The sequence below is a fragment of the Mustelus asterias genome, chromosome 8 (assembly GCF_964213995.1).
Source record: "Mustelus asterias chromosome 8, sMusAst1.hap1.1, whole genome shotgun sequence".
Classification (NCBI taxonomy): Eukaryota; Metazoa; Chordata; class Chondrichthyes; order Carcharhiniformes; family Triakidae; genus Mustelus; species Mustelus asterias.
In genome coordinates this window covers 27280413-27298034 of record NC_135808.1, presented here as the reverse complement: position 1 = coordinate 27298034, position 17622 = coordinate 27280413, and the positions used below count along the sequence as shown (strand labels likewise).

The 17622-nt window shown below is 44.2% G+C and overlaps 13 non-coding genes across 13 annotated transcripts; all 13 read left to right on the top strand.

The window, feature by feature from the left end:
• Positions 1–437: 437 nt before the first annotated feature.
• On the top strand, positions 438–509 carry trnae-cuc (transfer RNA glutamic acid (anticodon CUC)). Its single transcript has one exon. It is a non-coding gene; the product is annotated as a tRNA-Glu (tRNA).
• A 1109-nt stretch (positions 510–1618) lies between these two features.
• Positions 1619–1690, top strand: trnad-guc (transfer RNA aspartic acid (anticodon GUC)). The gene has a single exon. It is a non-coding gene; the product is annotated as a tRNA-Asp (tRNA).
• Positions 1691–3263: 1573 nt separating this feature from the next.
• On the top strand, positions 3264–3335 carry trnad-guc (transfer RNA aspartic acid (anticodon GUC)). The gene has a single exon. It is a non-coding gene; the product is annotated as a tRNA-Asp (tRNA).
• Positions 3336–4012: 677 nt separating this feature from the next.
• On the top strand, positions 4013–4084 carry trnae-cuc (transfer RNA glutamic acid (anticodon CUC)). Its single transcript has one exon. It is a non-coding gene; the product is annotated as a tRNA-Glu (tRNA).
• A 1117-nt stretch (positions 4085–5201) lies between these two features.
• On the top strand, positions 5202–5273 carry trnad-guc (transfer RNA aspartic acid (anticodon GUC)). The gene has a single exon. It is a non-coding gene; the product is annotated as a tRNA-Asp (tRNA).
• Positions 5274–6846: 1573 nt separating this feature from the next.
• trnad-guc (transfer RNA aspartic acid (anticodon GUC)) lies at positions 6847–6918 on the top strand. Its single transcript has one exon. It is a non-coding gene; the product is annotated as a tRNA-Asp (tRNA).
• A 677-nt stretch (positions 6919–7595) lies between these two features.
• Positions 7596–7667, top strand: trnae-cuc (transfer RNA glutamic acid (anticodon CUC)). The gene has a single exon. It is a non-coding gene; the product is annotated as a tRNA-Glu (tRNA).
• A 1117-nt stretch (positions 7668–8784) lies between these two features.
• trnad-guc (transfer RNA aspartic acid (anticodon GUC)) lies at positions 8785–8856 on the top strand. Its single transcript has one exon. It is a non-coding gene; the product is annotated as a tRNA-Asp (tRNA).
• Positions 8857–10760: 1904 nt separating this feature from the next.
• Positions 10761–10832, top strand: trnad-guc (transfer RNA aspartic acid (anticodon GUC)). The gene has a single exon. It is a non-coding gene; the product is annotated as a tRNA-Asp (tRNA).
• Positions 10833–12696: 1864 nt separating this feature from the next.
• On the top strand, positions 12697–12768 carry trnad-guc (transfer RNA aspartic acid (anticodon GUC)). Its single transcript has one exon. It is a non-coding gene; the product is annotated as a tRNA-Asp (tRNA).
• A 665-nt stretch (positions 12769–13433) lies between these two features.
• Positions 13434–13505, top strand: trnae-cuc (transfer RNA glutamic acid (anticodon CUC)). Its single transcript has one exon. It is a non-coding gene; the product is annotated as a tRNA-Glu (tRNA).
• Positions 13506–14614: 1109 nt separating this feature from the next.
• On the top strand, positions 14615–14686 carry trnad-guc (transfer RNA aspartic acid (anticodon GUC)). Its single transcript has one exon. It is a non-coding gene; the product is annotated as a tRNA-Asp (tRNA).
• Positions 14687–16259: 1573 nt separating this feature from the next.
• On the top strand, positions 16260–16331 carry trnad-guc (transfer RNA aspartic acid (anticodon GUC)). The gene has a single exon. It is a non-coding gene; the product is annotated as a tRNA-Asp (tRNA).
• Positions 16332–17622: the final 1291 nt, after the last annotated feature.

The window sequence follows — 17622 nt, the reverse complement described above, 5'->3', positions numbered from 1 at the left end:
ATGTTCATATCCCGGCATCGTCAGGCCAAGACACAATCAGAAAACAATTTCCATTTGGATTGTGAACAATGGTTAGAATGTGAGTCTTTACTGTTTATCCAGTGTTGAAAGGTACAGACAATGCGCGTCAGGAGGAAGCATAATCACAGGATAGTGATGTGTGAATTGTCTAATGCGAGTGCAGTGAGAAAGATATTGTAAATCCGAACAGCATGGCGAGGGGTTGGAATCGTGTGACTTGAAGCCAAGATCCCGGTTGAGGCCTTCCTCGTGTACGTAGAACTTTCCTGTCAGTTTCTGCTGGGCCATTCTGCGTTGTCATGTGTCATGAAGATCGCTGACCCGAAGATGGGAGGCCGATTGACCGAGTCTGTCGAAGTGTTCCCAGAATAGAAAGTGACACTGTTGGCTGGTCATTCCGAGCCGGTTGCACGTGCTCCCTGGTGGTCTCGTGGTTAGGATTCGGCGTTCTCATCGCCGCGGCCCGGGTTCGATTCCCGGTCAGGGATTGTTATTTTCATTCCCAAAACAACTGATCACATCACAAAGGGGCTTTGGAAGAGAACTTATTTAATCACTCATATTTATAACGTCCAGCAATTTGTTCTGCAATAATTCAAATGTTTGTTAAACTACCAACTGTATTTGGGATGTCAAGCCAAGCTGATAAGTGATCCTCGTGTCAGCGTCTCCAGTATTAACCTGAGCTCAGCGTTGGGACAGAACAAGGTGGCGAAATGGTGAATCGTCTGCCCTGACTCGATCGGACAAAGTGGCTGCCTTTTCCGCTGCAGGCATGACGTGGTTCGATCTTTCAGAAACTGCTTAGAACTGTGTATTATTTTTCGAATCCGTCGCTACACCATGGAGTTCTAATTGAGCACCTTAAAATAATCATGGGAGACACAGAATATCTAAACAACGACTTCAAGATTTTAGAAACGGTTTGGAATCTGGCTTCATTTTCCAGTGGCTGGCAGAGATGTGCACGAATATGATGTGAACTGAGGCAGCATTGATCAAAAAAATCTATATCAAACAATTGATCGTTGCTGCAGAACAAATTCTTCCCATAATTATGTGTGATTGGCAATGATAATTTTAATGAATCTGCAACTATACCACGGTCAATCCAAAAGAACACCATGAACAAAATCTCAGCTGTCAGCAACTTTGGACTTCCAGCGTTTTGGGAGGGAACAATTATGAATTTCCAGCCATTAGATAGAAGCAAAATACTGCAGATGCTGAAATCAGAAAGAACAAACAAAAGTGCTGGAACATATCAGCAGCTCTGACGCGACCTGTTGAGAGAGAGCAGCTGAATCAGTCCAACATGTTCAGATTTGCAGACATGCCATCTTTGCTCCACAATGAAAAAGAACATGCAAGCGCTCCTTTCGATCTCCACCTTCTTGATGTTTTCATGCGTCCCTTTCAATCTCTTTACTGCTCATCTACAAGACGCAGTCAATTGGGTAAAGCTGCAGTTTGCTCCATTAAATAGCACTCCGTAATCGGCACAGAAAACACGTCTCGGCACAGTTCTGACGTTCCTCGACAACAAATCTATAATGCGTAGCTCAGCTCAATGTGCTCGCAACCGGGGAGCATTGCTTCCTCGTTAGTATAGTGGTTAGTATCCGCGCCTGTCACGCGGGAGACCGGGGTTCAATTCCCCGACGGGGAGTTTATCGCAATTTTCGTGAATCAAATTGCACATTTGAGGTCGCCAACATTTGAAAGTGAAAATAATAACTCTCAAAGCAATACGCTTTCCAAAATATGACTCTTTATATGCCTTTGAAAGATTCCTTCGCAGCATTCAATTCATCAACCATCATTCAATTCTGCAACATTGTACTCTACTCTGATGTGGACCTGCCGGCATTGGATTGGCGGGGGAACACGAGAATTCTCACAAAAATAGCTGAAGGTCCACCAGGTGAACGGAGTTATGTTCACATGTCATGAAGATCGCCTTGGGGAACGCTGACCCGAAGATGGGAGGCCAATTGACCGAGTCTATTGAAGTGTTCCCAGAATAGAAAGTGACACTGTTGCCTGGTCATTCCGATCTAGTTGCATGTGCTCCTTGGTGGTCAAGTGGCGAGGATCCGACGTTCTCACCGCCGCGGCCGAGTTCGATTCCCGCTCAGGGAATGTTATTTTCATTCCCAAAACAACTGATCACATCACAAAGGGGCTTGGGAAGAGAACTTAATTAATCACTCATATTTATGACGTCCAGCAATTTGTTCTGCAGTAACTCAAATGTTTGTTAAACTACCAACTGTATTTGGGATGTCAAGCCAAGCTGATCAGTGGTCCTCCTGTCAGCGTCTCCATTATTAACCTGAGCTCAGCGTTGGGATAGAACAAGATGGCGGAATGGTGAATCGTCTGCCCTGACTCAATCGGATCAACTGGCTGCCTTTTCCGCTGCAGGCATGACGTGGTTCGATCTTTCAAAAACTGCTTAGAACTGTGTATTATTTTTCGATTCCGTCGCTACAACATGGAGTTTTAATTGAGCTTCTTAAAATAACCATGGGAGGCAGAGAATATCGAAACAACGACTTCAAAATTCTAGAAACGGTTTGGAATCTGGCTTCATTTTCCAGTGGCTGGCAGAGATGTGCACGAATATGATGTGAACTGAGGCAGCATTTATCAAAAATATCTATATCAAACAATTGATGAGATGGTGATTGCTGCAGAAAAGAATCTTTCCACAATTGTGTGTGATTGGCAATGATAATTTTAATGAATCTGCAAATATACCACGGTCAATACAAAAGAACACCATGAACAAAATCTCAGCTGTCAGCGTTTTGGGAGGGAACAATTATGAATTTCCAGCCATTAGATAAAAACAAAATACTGCAGATGCTGAAATCAGAAAGAACAAACAAAAGTGCTGGAACATATCAGCAGCTCTGACGTGATCTGTTGAGAGAGACCAGCTGAATCTGTCCAAAATATTCAGGTATGGAGACATGCCATCTTTGCTCCAAAATGAAAAAGAACATGCACGCGCACCTTTCGGTCTCCACCTTCTTGATGTTTTCATACGTCCCTTTCAATCTCTTTAGTGCTCATCTACAAGACGCAGTCAATTAGGTAAAGCTGCAATGTGCTCCATTAAATAGCACTCCGTAATCGGCACAGAAAACACGTCTCGGCACAGTTCTGACGTTCCTCGACAACAAATCTACGATGCGTACCTGAGCTCAATGTGCCTGCTGACCGACAGCATTACTTCCTCGTTAGTATAGTGGTTAGTATCCCCGCCTGTCACGCGGGAGACCGGGGTTCAATTCCCCGACGGGGAGTTTTTCGTATATCAGATTGCACATTTGAGGTCGCCAACATTTAAAAGTGAAAATAATAACTCTCAATACAGTACGCTTTCCAAAATGTCATTCTTGACATGCCTTGGATATCTTCCGTCGCTGCAGATCAACCTTCATTCAATTCACCAACATTTTACTCTCCTCTGATGTGGACCTGCCGGGGAATTCTCACAGAAATAGCTTAACGTCCACGAGGTGAACGGAGTTATGTTCATATCACGGCATCGTCAGGCCAAGACACAATCAGAAAACAATTTCCATTTGGATTGTGAACAATGGTTAGAATGTGAGTCTTTACTGTTTATCCAGTGTTGAAAGGTACAGACAATGCGCGTCAGGAGGAAGCATAATCACAGGATAGTGATGTGTGAATTGTCTAATGCGAGTGCAGTGAGTAAGATATTGTAAATCCGAACAGCATGGCGAGGGGTTGGAATCGTGTGACTTGAAGCCAAGATCCCGGTTGAGGCCTTCCTCGTGTACGTAGAACTTTCCTGTCAGTTTCTGCTGGGCCATTCTGCGTTGTCATGTGTCATGAAGATCGCCTTGGGGAACGCTGACCCGAAGATGGGAGGCCGATTGACCGAGACTGTCGAAGTGTTCCCAGAATAGAAAGTGACACTGTTGGCTGGTCAGTCCGACCTGGTTGCACGTGCACCCTGGTGGTCTAGTGGTTAGGGCTCGGCGTTCTCACCGCCGCGGCCCGGGTTCGATTCCCGGTCAGGGAATGTTATTTTCATTCCCAAAACAACTGATCACATCACAAAGGGGCTTTGGAAGAGAACTTAATTAATCACTCATATTGAAAACGTCCAGCAATTTGTTCTGCAATAATTCAAATGTTTGTTAAACTACCAACTGTATTTGGGATGTCAAGCCAAGCTGATAAGTGATCCTCGTGTCAGCGTCTCCATTATTCACCTGAGCTCAGCGTTGGGACAGAACAAGGTGGCGAAATGGTGAATCGTCTGCCCTGACTCGATCGGACAAAGTGGCTGCCTTTTCCGCTGCAGGCATGACGTGGTTCGATCTTTCAGAAACTGCTTAGAACTGTGTATTATTTTTCGAATCCGTCGCTACACCATGGAGTTTTAATTGAGCACCTTAAAATAATCATGGGAGACACAGAATATCTAAACAACGACTTCAAGATTTTAGAAACGGTTTGGAATCTGGCTTCATTTTCCAGTGGCTGGCAGAGATGTGCACGAATATGATGTGAACTGAGGCAGCATTGATCAAACAAATCTATATCAAACAATTGATGATGTGGTCGTTGCTGCAGAACAAATTCTTCCCATAATTATGTGTGATTGGCAATGATAATTTTAATGAATCTGCAACTATACCACGGTCAATCCAAAAGAACACCATGAACAAAATCTCAGCTGTCAGCAACTTTGGACTTCCAGCGTTTTGGGAGGGAACAATTATGAATTTCCAGCCATTAGATAAAAGCAAAATACTGCAGATGCTGAAATCAGAAAGAACAAACAAAAGTGCTGGAACATATCAGCAGCTCTGACGCGACCTGTTGAGAGAGAGCAGCTGAATCAGTCCAACATGTTCAGATTTGCAGACATGCCATCTTTGCTCCACAATGAAAAAGAACATGCAAGCGCTCCTTTCGATCTCCACCATCTTGATGTTTTCATGCGTCCCTTTCAATCTCTTTACTGCTCATCTACAAGACGCAGTCAATTGGGTAAAGCTGCAGTTTGCTCCATTAAATAGCACTCCGTAATCGGCACAGAAAACACGTCTCGGCACAGTTCTGACGTTCCTCGACAACAAATCTATAATGCGTAGCTCAGCTCAATGTGCTCGCACCCGGGGAGCATTGCTTCCTCGTTAGTATAGTGGTTAGTATCCCCGCCTGTCACGCGGGAGACCGGGGTTCAATTCCCCGACGGGGAGTTTATCGCAATTTTCGTGAATCAAATTGCACATTTGAGGTCGCCAACATTTGAAAGTGAAAATAATAACTCTCAAAGCAATACGCTTTCCAAAATGTCACCCTTTATATGCCTTTGAAAGATTCCTTCGCAGCATTCAATTCATCAACCATCATTCAATTCTGCAACATTTTACTCTACTCTGATGTGGACCTGCCGGCATTGGATTGGCGGGGGAACACGAGAATTCTCACAAAAATAGCTGAAGGTCCACCAGGTGAACGGAGTTATGTTCACATGTCATGAAGATCGCCTTGGGGAACGCTGACCCGAAGATGGGAGGCCAATTGACCGAGTCTATTGAAGTGTTCCCAGAATAGAAAGTGACACTGTTGCCTGGTCATTCCGATCTAGTTGCATGTGCTCCTTGGTGGTCAAGTGGCGAGGATCCGACGTTCTCACCGCCGCGGCCGAGTTCGATTCCCGCTCAGGGAATGTTATTTTCATTCCCAAAACAACTGATCACATCACAAAGGGGCTTGGGAAGAGAACTTAATTAATCACTCATATTTATGACGTCCAGCAATTTGTTCTGCAGTAACTCAAATGTTTGTTAAACTACCAACTGTATTTGGGATGTCAAGCCAAGCTGATCAGTGGTCCTCCTGTCAGCGTCTCCATTATTAACCTGAGCTCAGCGTTGGGATAGAACAAGATGGCGGAATGGTGAATCGTCTGCCCTGACTCAATCGGATCAACTGGCTGCCTTTTCCGCTGCAGGCATGACGTGGTTCGATCTTTCAAAAACTGCTTAGAACTGTGTATTATTTTTCGATTCCGTCGCTACAACATGGAGTTTTAATTGAGCTTCTTAAAATAACCATGGGAGGCAGAGAATATCGAAACAACGACTTCAAAATTCTAGAAACGGTTTGGAATCTGGCTTCATTTTCCAGTGGCTGGCAGAGATGTGCACGAATATGATGTGAACTGAGGCAGCATTTATCAAAAATATCTATATCAAACAATTGATGAGATGGTGATTGCTGCAGAAAAGAATCTTTCCACAATTGTGTGTGATTGGCAATGATAATTTTAATGAATCTGCAAATATACCACGGTCAATACAAAAGAACACCATGAACAAAATCTCAGCTGTCAGCGTTTTGGGAGGGAACAATTATGAATTTCCAGCCATTAGATAAAAACAAAATACTGCAGATGCTGAAATCAGAAAGAACAAACAAAAGTGCTGGAACATATCAGCAGCTCTGACGTGATCTGTTGAGAGAGACCAGCTGAATCTGTCCAAAATATTCAGGTATGGAGACATGCCATCTTTGCTCCAAAATGAAAAAGAACATGCACGCGCACCTTTCGGTCTCCACCTTCTTGATGTTTTCATACGTCCCTTTCAATCTCTTTAGTGCTCATCTACAAGACGCAGTCAATTAGGTAAAGCTGCAATGTGCTCCATTAAATAGCACTCCGTAATCGGCACAGAAAACACGTCTCGGCACAGTTCTGACGTTCCTCGACAACAAATCTACGATGCGTACCTGAGCTCAATGTGCCTGCTGACCGACAGCATTACTTCCTCGTTAGTATAGTGGTTAGTATCCCCGCCTGTCACGCGGGAGACCGGGGTTCAATTCCCCGACGGGGAGTTTTTCGTATATCAGATTGCACATTTGAGGTCGCCAACATTTAAAAGTGAAAATAATAACTCTCAATACAGTACGCTTTCCAAAATGTCATTCTTGACATGCCTTGGATATCTTCCGTCGCTGCAGATCAACCTTCATTCAATTCACCAACATTTTACTCTCCTCTGATGTGGACCTGCCGGGGAATTCTCACAGAAATAGCTTAACGTCCACGAGGTGAACGGAGTTATGTTCATATCACGGCATCGTCAGGCCAAGACACAATCAGAAAACAATTTCCATTTGGATTGTGAACAATGGTTAGAATGTGAGTCTTTACTGTTTATCCAGTGTTGAAAGGTACAGACAATGCGCGTCAGGAGGAAGCATAATCACAGGATAGTGATGTGTGAATTGTCTAATGCGAGTGCAGTGAGTAAGATATTGTAAATCCGAACAGCATGGCGAGGGGTTGGAATCGTGTGACTTGAAGCCAAGATCCCGGTTGAGGCCTTCCTCGTGTACGTAGAACTTTCCTGTCAGTTTCTGCTGGGCCATTCTGCGTTGTCATGTGTCATGAAGATCGCCTTGGGGAACGCTGACCCGAAGATGGGAGGCCGATTGACCGAGACTGTCGAAGTGTTCCCAGAATAGAAAGTGACACTGTTGGCTGGTCAGTCCGACCTGGTTGCACGTGCACCCTGGTGGTCTAGTGGTTAGGGCTCGGCGTTCTCACCGCCGCGGCCCGGGTTCGATTCCCGGTCAGGGAATGTTATTTTCATTCCCAAAACAACTGATCACATCACAAAGGGGCTTTGGAAGAGAACTTAATTAATCACTCATATTGAAAACGTCCAGCAATTTGTTCTGCAATAATTCAAATGTTTGTTAAACTACCAACTGTATTTGGGATGTCAAGCCAAGCTGATAAGTGATCCTCGTGTCAGCGTCTCCATTATTCACCTGAGCTCAGCGTTGGGACAGAACAAGGTGGCGAAATGGTGAATCGTCTGCCCTGACTCGATCGGACAAAGTGGCTGCCTTTTCCGCTGCAGGCATGACGTGGTTCGATCTTTCAGAAACTGCTTAGAACTGTGTATTATTTTTCGAATCCGTCGCTACACCATGGAGTTTTAATTGAGCACCTTAAAATAATCATGGGAGACACAGAATATCTAAACAACGACTTCAAGATTTTAGAAACGGTTTGGAATCTGGCTTCATTTTCCAGTGGCTGGCAGAGATGTGCACGAATATGATGTGAACTGAGGCAGCATTGATCAAACAAATCTATATCAAACAATTGATGATGTGGTCGTTGCTGCAGAACAAATTCTTCCCATAATTATGTGTGATTGGCAATGATAATTTTAATGAATCTGCAACTATACCACGGTCAATCCAAAAGAACACCATGAACAAAATCTCAGCTGTCAGCAACTTTGGACTTCCAGCGTTTTGGGAGGGAACAATTATGAATTTCCAGCCATTAGATAAAAGCAAAATACTGCAGATGCTGAAATCAGAAAGAACAAACAAAAGTGCTGGAACATATCAGCAGCTCTGACGCGACCTGTTGAGAGAGAGCAGCTGAATCAGTCCAACATGTTCAGATTTGCAGACATGCCATCTTTGCTCCACAATGAAAAAGAACATGCAAGCGCTCCTTTCGATCTCCACCATCTTGATGTTTTCATGCGTCCCTTTCAATCTCTTTACTGCTCATCTACAAGACGCAGTCAATTGGGTAAAGCTGCAGTTTGCTCCATTAAATAGCACTCCGTAATCGGCACAGAAAACACGTCTCGGCACAGTTCTGACGTTCCTCGACAACAAATCTATAATGCGTAGCTCAGCTCAATGTGCTCGCACCCGGGGAGCATTGCTTCCTCGTTAGTATAGTGGTTAGTATCCCCGCCTGTCACGCGGGAGACCGGGGTTCAATTCCCCGACGGGGAGTTTATCGCAATTTTCGTGAATCAAATTGCACATTTGAGGTCGCCAACATTTGAAAGTGAAAATAATAACTCTCAAAGCAATACGCTTTCCAAAATGTCACCCTTTATATGCCTTTGAAAGATTCCTTCGCAGCATTCAATTCATCAACCATCATTCAATTCTGCAACATTTTACTCTACTCTGATGTGGACCTGCCGGCATTGGATTGGCGGGGGAACACGAGAATTCTCACAAAAATAGCTGAAGGTCCACCAGGTGAACGGAGTTACGTTCACATCACGGCATCGTCAGGCCAAGACACAATCAGAAAACAATTTCCATTTGGATTGTGAACAATGGTTAGAATGTGAGTCTTTACTGTTTATCCAGTGTTGAAAGGTACAGACAATGCGCGTCAGGAGGAAGGATAATCACAGGATAATGATGTGTGAATTGTCTAATGCGAGTGCAGAGAGTAAGATATTGTAAATCCGAACAGCATGGCGAGGGGTTGGAATCGTGTGACTTGAAGCCAAGATCCCGGTTGAGGCCTTCCTCGTGTACGTAGAACTTTCCTGTCAGTTTCTGCTGGGCCATTCTGCGTTGTCATGTGTCATGAAGATCGCCTTGGGGAACGCTGACCCGAAGATGGGAGGCCAATTGACCGAGTCTATTGAAGTGTTCCCAGAATAGAAAGTGACACTGTTGCCTGGTCATTCCGATCTAGTTGCATGTGCTCCTTGGTGGTCAAGTGGCGATGATTCGACGTTCTCACCGCCGCGGCCGAGTTCGATTCCCGCTCAGGGAATGTTATTTTCATTCCCAAAACAACTGATCACATCACAAAGGGGCTTTGGAAGAGAACTTAATTAATCACTCATATTTATGACGTCCAGCAATTTGTTCTGCAGTAACTCAAATGTTTGTTAAAATACCAACTGTATTTGGGATGTCAAGCCAAGCTGATCAGTGGTCCTCGTGTCAGCGTCTCCATTATTAACCTGAGCTCAGCGTTGGGATAGAACAAGATGGCGGAATGGTGAATCGTCTGCCCTGACTCAATCGGATCAACTGGCTGCCTTTTCCGCTGCAGGCATGACGTGGTTCGATCTTTCAGAAACTGCTTAGAACTGTGTATTATTTTTCGAATCCGTCGCTACAACATGGAGTTTTAATTGAGCTTCTTAAAATAGCCATGGGAGGCAGAGAATATCGAAACAACGACTTCAAAATTCTAGAAACGGTTTGGAATCTGGCTTCATTTTCCAGTGGCTGGCAGAGATGTGCACGAATATGATGTGAACTGAGGCAGCATTTATCAAAAATATCTATATCAAACAATTGATGAGATGGTGATTGCTGCAGAAAAGAATCTTTCCACAATTGTGTGTGATTGGCAATGATAATTTTAATGAATCTGCAAATATACCACGGTCAAGACAAAAGAAAATCATGAACAAAATCTCAGCTGTCAGCAACTTTGGACTTACAGCGTTTTGGGAGGGAACAATTATGAATTTCCAGCCATTAGATAAAAACAAAATACTGCAGATGCTGAAATCAGAAAGAACAAACAAAAGTGCTGGAACATATCAGCAGCTCTGACGTGATCTGTTGAGAGAGAGCAGCTGAATCTGTCCAAAATGTTCAGGTATGGAGACATGCCATCTTTGCTCCAAAATGAAAAAGAACATGCACGCGCACCTTTCGGTCTCCACCTTCTTGATGTTTTCATACGTCCCTTTCAATCTCTTTAGTGCTCATCTACAAGACGCAGTCAATTGGGTAAAGCTGCAGTTTGCTCCAGTAAACTGCACTCCGGAATCGGCTCAGAAAACACATCTCAGCACAGTTCTGTCGTTCCTCGACAACAAATCTACGATGCGTACCTGAGCTCAATGTGCCTGCTGACCGACAGCGTTACTTCCTCGTTAGAATAGTGGTTAGTATCCCCGCCTGTCACGCGGGAGACCGGGGTTCAATTCCCCGACGGGGAGTTTTTCATATATCAGTTTGCACATTTGAGGTCGCCAACATTTAAAAGTGAAAATAATAACTCTCAAGACAGTACGCTTTCCAAAATGTCATTCTTGACATGCCTTGGATATATTCCGTCGCTGCAGATCAACCTTCATTCAATTCACCAAGATTTTACTCTCCTCTGATGTGGACCTGCAGGGGAATTCTCACAGAAATAGCTTAAAGTCCACGAGGTGAACGGAGTTACGTTCACATCACGGCATCGTCAGGCCAAGACACAATCAGAAAACAATTTCCATTTGGATTGTGAACAATGGTTAGAATGTGAGTCTTTACTGTTTATCCAGTGTTGAAAGGTACAGACAATGCGCGTCAGGAGGAAGCATAATCACAGGATAGTGATGTGTGAATTGTCTAATGCGAGTGCAGTGAGTAAGATATTGTAAATCCGAACAGCATGGCGAGGGGTTGGAATCGTGTGACTTGAAGCCAAGATCCCGGTTGAGGCCTTCCTCGTGTACGTAGAACTTTCCTGTCAGTTTCTGCTGGGCCATTCTGCGTTGTCATGTGTCATGAAGATCGCCTTGGGGAACGCTGACCCGAAGATGGGAGGCCAATTGACCGAGTCTATTGAAGTGTTCCCAGAATAGAAAGTGACACTGTTGCCTGGTCATTCCGATCTCGTTGCATGTGCTCCTTGGTGGTCAAGTGGCGATGATTCGACGTTCTCACCGCCGCGGCCGAGTTCGATTCCCGCTCAGGGAATGTTATTTTCATTCCCAAAACAACTGATCACATCACAAAGGGGCTTTGGAAGAGAACTTAATTAATCACTCATATTTATGACGTCCAGCAATTTGTTCTGCAGTAACTCAAATGTTTGTTAAACTACCAACTGTATTTGGGATGTCAAGCCAAGCTGATCAGTGGTCCTCGTGTCAGCGTCTCCATTATTAACCTGAGCTCAGCGTTGGGATAGAACAAGATGGCGGAATGGTGAATCGTCTGCCCTGACTCAATCGGATCAACTGGCTGCCTTTTCCGCTGCAGGCATGACGTGGTTCGATCTTTCAGAAACTGCTTAGAACTGTGTATTATTTTTCGAATCCGTCGCGACAACATGGAGTTTTAATTGAGCTTCTTAAAATAACCATGGGAGGCAGAGAATATCGAAACAACGACTTCAAAATTCTAGAAACGGTTTGGAATCTGGCTTCATTTTCCAGTGGCTGGCAGAGATGTGCACGAATATGATGTGAACTGAGGCAGCATTTATCAAAAATATCTATATCAAACAATTGATGAGATGGTGATTGCTGCAGAAAAGAATCTTTCCACAATTGTGTGTGATTGGCAATGATAATTTTAATGAATCTGCAAATATACCACGGTCAAGACAAAAGAAAATCATGAACAAAATCTCAGCTGTCAGCAACTTTGGACTTACAGCGTTTTGGGAGGGAACAATTATGAATTTCCAGCCATTAGATAAAAACAAAATACTGCAGATGCTGAAATCAGAAAGAACAAACAAAAGTGCTGGAACATATCAGCAGCTGTGACGCGACCTGTTGAGAGAGAGCAGCTAAATCAGTCCAACATGTTCAGATTTGCAGACATGCCATCTTTGCTCCACAATGAAAAAGAAAATGCACGCGCACCTTCGGTCTCCACCTTCTTGATGTTTTCATACGTCCCTTTCAATCTCTTTAGTGCTCATCTACAAGACGCAGTCAATTGGGTGAAGCTGCAGTTTGCTCCAGTAAACTGCACTCCGGAATCGGCTCAGAAAACACATCTCAGCACAGTTCTGTCGTTCCTCGACAACAAATCTACGATGCGTACCTGAGCTCAATGTGCCTGCTAACCGACAGCATTGCTTCCTCGTTAGTATAGTGGTTAGTATCCCCGCCTGTCACGCGGGAGACCGGGGTTCAATTCCCCGACGGGGAGTTTTTCGTATATCAGATTGCACATTTGAGGTCGCCAACATTTAAAAGTGAAAATTATAACTCTCAAGACAGTACGCTTTCCAAAATGTCATTCTTGACATGCCTTGGATATATTCCGTCGCTGCAGGTCAACCTTCATTCAATTCACCAACATTTTACTCTCCTCTGATGTGGACCTGCCGGGGAATTCTCACAGAAATAGCTTAAAGTCCACGAGGTGAACGGAGTTATGTTCATATCCCGGCATCGTCAGGCCAAGACACAATCAGAAAACAATTTCCATTTGGATTGTGAACAATGGTTAGAATGTGAGTCTTTACTGTTTATCCAGTGTTGAAAGGTACAGACAATGCGCGTCAGGAGGAAGCATAATCACAGGATAGTGATGTGTGAATTGTCTAATGCGAGTGCAGTGAGAAAGATATTGTAAATCCGAACAGCATGGCGAGGGGTTGGAATCGTGTGACTTGAAGCCAAGATCCCGGTTGAGGCCTTCCTCGTGTACGTAGAACTTTCCTGTCAGTTTCTGCTGGGCCATTCTGCGTTGTCATGTGTCATGAAGATCGCTGACCCGAAGATGGGAGGCCGATTGACCGAGTCTGTCGAAGTGTTCCCAGAATAGAAAGTGACACTGTTGGCTGGTCATTCCGAGCCGGTTGCACGTGCTCCCTGGTGGTCTCGTGGTTAGGATTCGGCGTTCTCATCGCCGCGGCCCGGGTTCGATTCCCGGTCAGGGATTGTTATTTTCATTCCCAAAACAACTGATCACATCACAAAGGGGCTTTGGAAGAGAACTTATTTAATCACTCATATTTATAACGTCCAGCAATTTGTTCTGCAATAATTCAAATGTTTGTTAAACTACCAACTGTATTTGGGATGTCAAGCCAAGCTGATAAGTGATCCTCGTGTCAGCGTCTCCAGTATTAACCTGAGCTCAGCGTTGGGACAGAACAAGGTGGCGAAATGGTGAATCGTCTGCCCTGACTCGATCGGACAAAGTGGCTGCCTTTTCCGCTGCAGGCATGACGTGGTTCGATCTTTCAGAAACTGCTTAGAACTGTGTATTATTTTTCGAATCCGTCGCTACACCATGGAGTTCTAATTGAGCACCTTAAAATAATCATGGGAGACACAGAATATCTAAACAACGACTTCAAGATTTTAGAAACGGTTTGGAATCTGGCTTCATTTTCCAGTGGCTGGCAGAGATGTGCACGAATATGATGTGAACTGAGGCAGCATTGATCAAAAAAATCTATATCAAACAATTGATCGTTGCTGCAGAACAAGTTCTTCCCATAATTATGTGTGATTGGCAATGATAATTTTAATGAATCTGCAACTATACCACGGTCAATCCAAAAGAACACCATGAACAAAATCTCAGCTGTCAGCAACTTTGGACTTCCAGCGTTTTGGGAGGGAACAATTATGAATTTCCAGCCATTAGATAGAAGCAAAATACTGCAGATGCTGAAATCAGAAAGAACAAACAAAAGTGCTGGAACATATCAGCAGCTCTGACGCGACCTGTTGAGAGAGAGCAGCTGAATCAGTCCAACATGTTCAGATTTGCAGACATGCCATCTTTGCTCCACAATGAAAAAGAACATGCAAGCGCTCCTTTCGATCTCCACCTTCTTGATGTTTTCATGCGTCCCTTTCAATCTCTTTACTGCTCATCTACAAGACGCAGTCAATTGGGTAAAGCTGCAGTTTGCTCCATTAAATAGCACTCCGTAATCGGCACAGAAAACACGTCTCGGCACAGTTCTGACGTTCCTCGACAACAAATCTATAATGCGTAGCTCAGCTCAATGTGCTCGCAACCGGGGAGCATTGCTTCCTCGTTAGTATAGTGGTTAGTATCCGCGCCTGTCACGCGGGAGACCGGGGTTCAATTCCCCGACGGGGAGTTTATCGCAATTTTCGTGAATCAAATTGCACATTTGAGGTCGCCAACATTTGAAAGTGAAAATAATAACTCTCAAAGCAATACGCTTTCCAAAATATGACTCTTTATATGCCTTTGAAAGATTCCTTCGCAGCATTCAATTCATCAACCATCATTCAATTCTGCAACATTGTACTCTACTCTGATGTGGACCTGCCGGCATTGGATTGGCGGGGGAACACGAGAATTCTCACAAAAATAGCTGAAGGTCCACCAGGTGAACGGAGTTATGTTCACATGTCATGAAGATCGCCTTGGGGAACGCTGACCCGAAGATGGGAGGCCAATTGACCGAGTCTATTGAAGTGTTCCCAGAATAGAAAGTGACACTGTTGCCTGGTCATTCCGATCTAGTTGCATGTGCTCCTTGGTGGTCAAGTGGCGAGGATCCGACGTTCTCACCGCCGCGGCCGAGTTCGATTCCCGCTCAGGGAATGTTATTTTCATTCCCAAAACAACTGATCACATCACAAAGGGGCTTGGGAAGAGAACTTAATTAATCACTCATATTTATGACGTCCAGCAATTTGTTCTGCAGTAACTCAAATGTTTGTTAAACTACCAACTGTATTTGGGATGTCAAGCCAAGCTGATCAGTGGTCCTCCTGTCAGCGTCTCCATTATTAACCTGAGCTCAGCGTTGGGATAGAACAAGATGGCGGAATGGTGAATCGTCTGCCCTGACTCAATCGGATCAACTGGCTGCCTTTTCCGCTGCAGGCATGACGTGGTTCGATCTTTCAAAAACTGCTTAGAACTGTGTATTATTTTTCGATTCCGTCGCTACAACATGGAGTTTTAATTGAGCTTCTTAAAATAACCATGGGAGGCAGAGAATATCGAAACAACGACTTCAAAATTCTAGAAACGGTTTGGAATCTGGCTTCATTTTCCAGTGGCTGGCAGAGATGTGCACGAATATGATGTGAACTGAGGCAGCATTTATCAAAAATATCTATATCAAACAATTGATGAGATGGTGATTGCTGCAGAAAAGAATCTTTCCACAATTGTGTGTGATTGGCAATGATAATTTTAATGAATCTGCAAATATACCACGGTCAATACAAAAGAACACCATGAACAAAATCTCAGCTGTCAGCGTTTTGGGAGGGAACAATTATGAATTTCCAGCCATTAGATAAAAACAAAATACTGCAGATGCTGAAATCAGAAAGAACAAACAAAAGTGCTGGAACATATCAGCAGCTCTGACGTGATCTGTTGAGAGAGACCAGCTGAATCTGTCCAAAATATTCAGGTATGGAGACATGCCATCTTTGCTCCAAAATGAAAAAGAACATGCACGCGCACCTTTCGGTCTCCACCTTCTTGATGTTTTCATACGTCCCTTTCAATCTCTTTAGTGCTCATCTACAAGACGCAGTCAATTAGGTAAAGCTGCAATGTGCTCCATTAAATAGCACTCCGTAATCGGCACAGAAAACACGTCTCGGCACAGTTCTGACGTTCCTCGACAACAAATCTACGATGCGTACCTGAGCTCAATGTGCCTGCTGACCGACAGCATTACTTCCTCGTTAGTATAGTGGTTAGTATCCCCGCCTGTCACGCGGGAGACCGGGGTTCAATTCCCCGACGGGGAGTTTTTCGTATATCAGATTGCACATTTGAGGTCGCCAACATTTAAAAGTGAAAATAATAACTCTCAATACAGTACGCTTTCCAAAATGTCATTCTTGACATGCCTTGGATATATTCCGTCGCTGCAGATCAACCTTCATTCAATTCACCAACATTTTACTCTCCTCTGATGTGGACCTGCCGGGGAATTCTCACAGAAATAGCTTAAAGTCCACGAGGTGAACGGAGTTATGTTCATATCACGGCATCGTCAGGCCAAGACACAATCAGAAAACAATTTCCATTTGGATTGTGAACAATGGTTAGAATGTGAGTCTTTACTGTTTATCCAGTGTTGAAAGGTACAGACAATGCGCGTCAGGAGGAAGCATAATCACAGGATAGTGATGTGTGAATTGTCTAATGCGAGTGCAGTGAGTAAGATATTGTAAATCCGAACAGCATGGCGAGGGGTTGGAATCGTGTGACTTGAAGCCAAGATCCCGGTTGAGGCCTTCCTCGTGTACGTAGAACTTTCCTGTCAGTTTCTGCTGGGCCATTCTGCGTTGTCATGTGTCATGAAGATCGCCTTGGGGAACGCTGACCCGAAGATGGGAGGCCGATTGACCGAGTCTATTGAAGTGTTCCCAGAATAGAAAGTGACACTGTTGCCTGGTCATTCCGATCTAGTTGCATGTGCTCCTTGGTGGTCAAGTGGCGAGGATTCGACGTTCTCACCGCCGCGGCCGAGTTCGATTCCCGCTCAGGGAATGTTATTTTCATTCCCAAAACAACTGATCACATCACAAAGGGGCTTTGGAAGAGAACTTAATTAATCACTCATATTGAAAACGTCCAGCAATTTGTTCTGCAATAATTCAAATGTTTGTTAAACTACCAACTGTATTTGGGATGTCAAGCCAAGCTGATAAGTGATCCTCGTGTCAGCGTCTCCATTATTAACCTGAGCTCAGCGTTGGGACAGAACAAGGTGGCGAAATGGTGAATCGTCTGCCCTGACTCGATCGGACAAAGTGGCTGCCTTTTCCGCTGCAGGCATGACGTGGTTCGATCTTTCAGAAACTGCTTAGAACTGTGTATTATTTTTCGAATCCGTCGCTACACCATGGAGTTTTAATTGAGCACCTTAAAATAATCATGGGAGACACAGAATATCTAAACAACGACTTCAAGATTTTAGAAACGGTTTGGAATCTGGCTTCATTTTCCAGTGGCTGGCAGAGATGTGCACGAATATGATGTGAACTGAGGCAGCATTGATCAAACAAATCTATATCAAACAGTTGATGATGT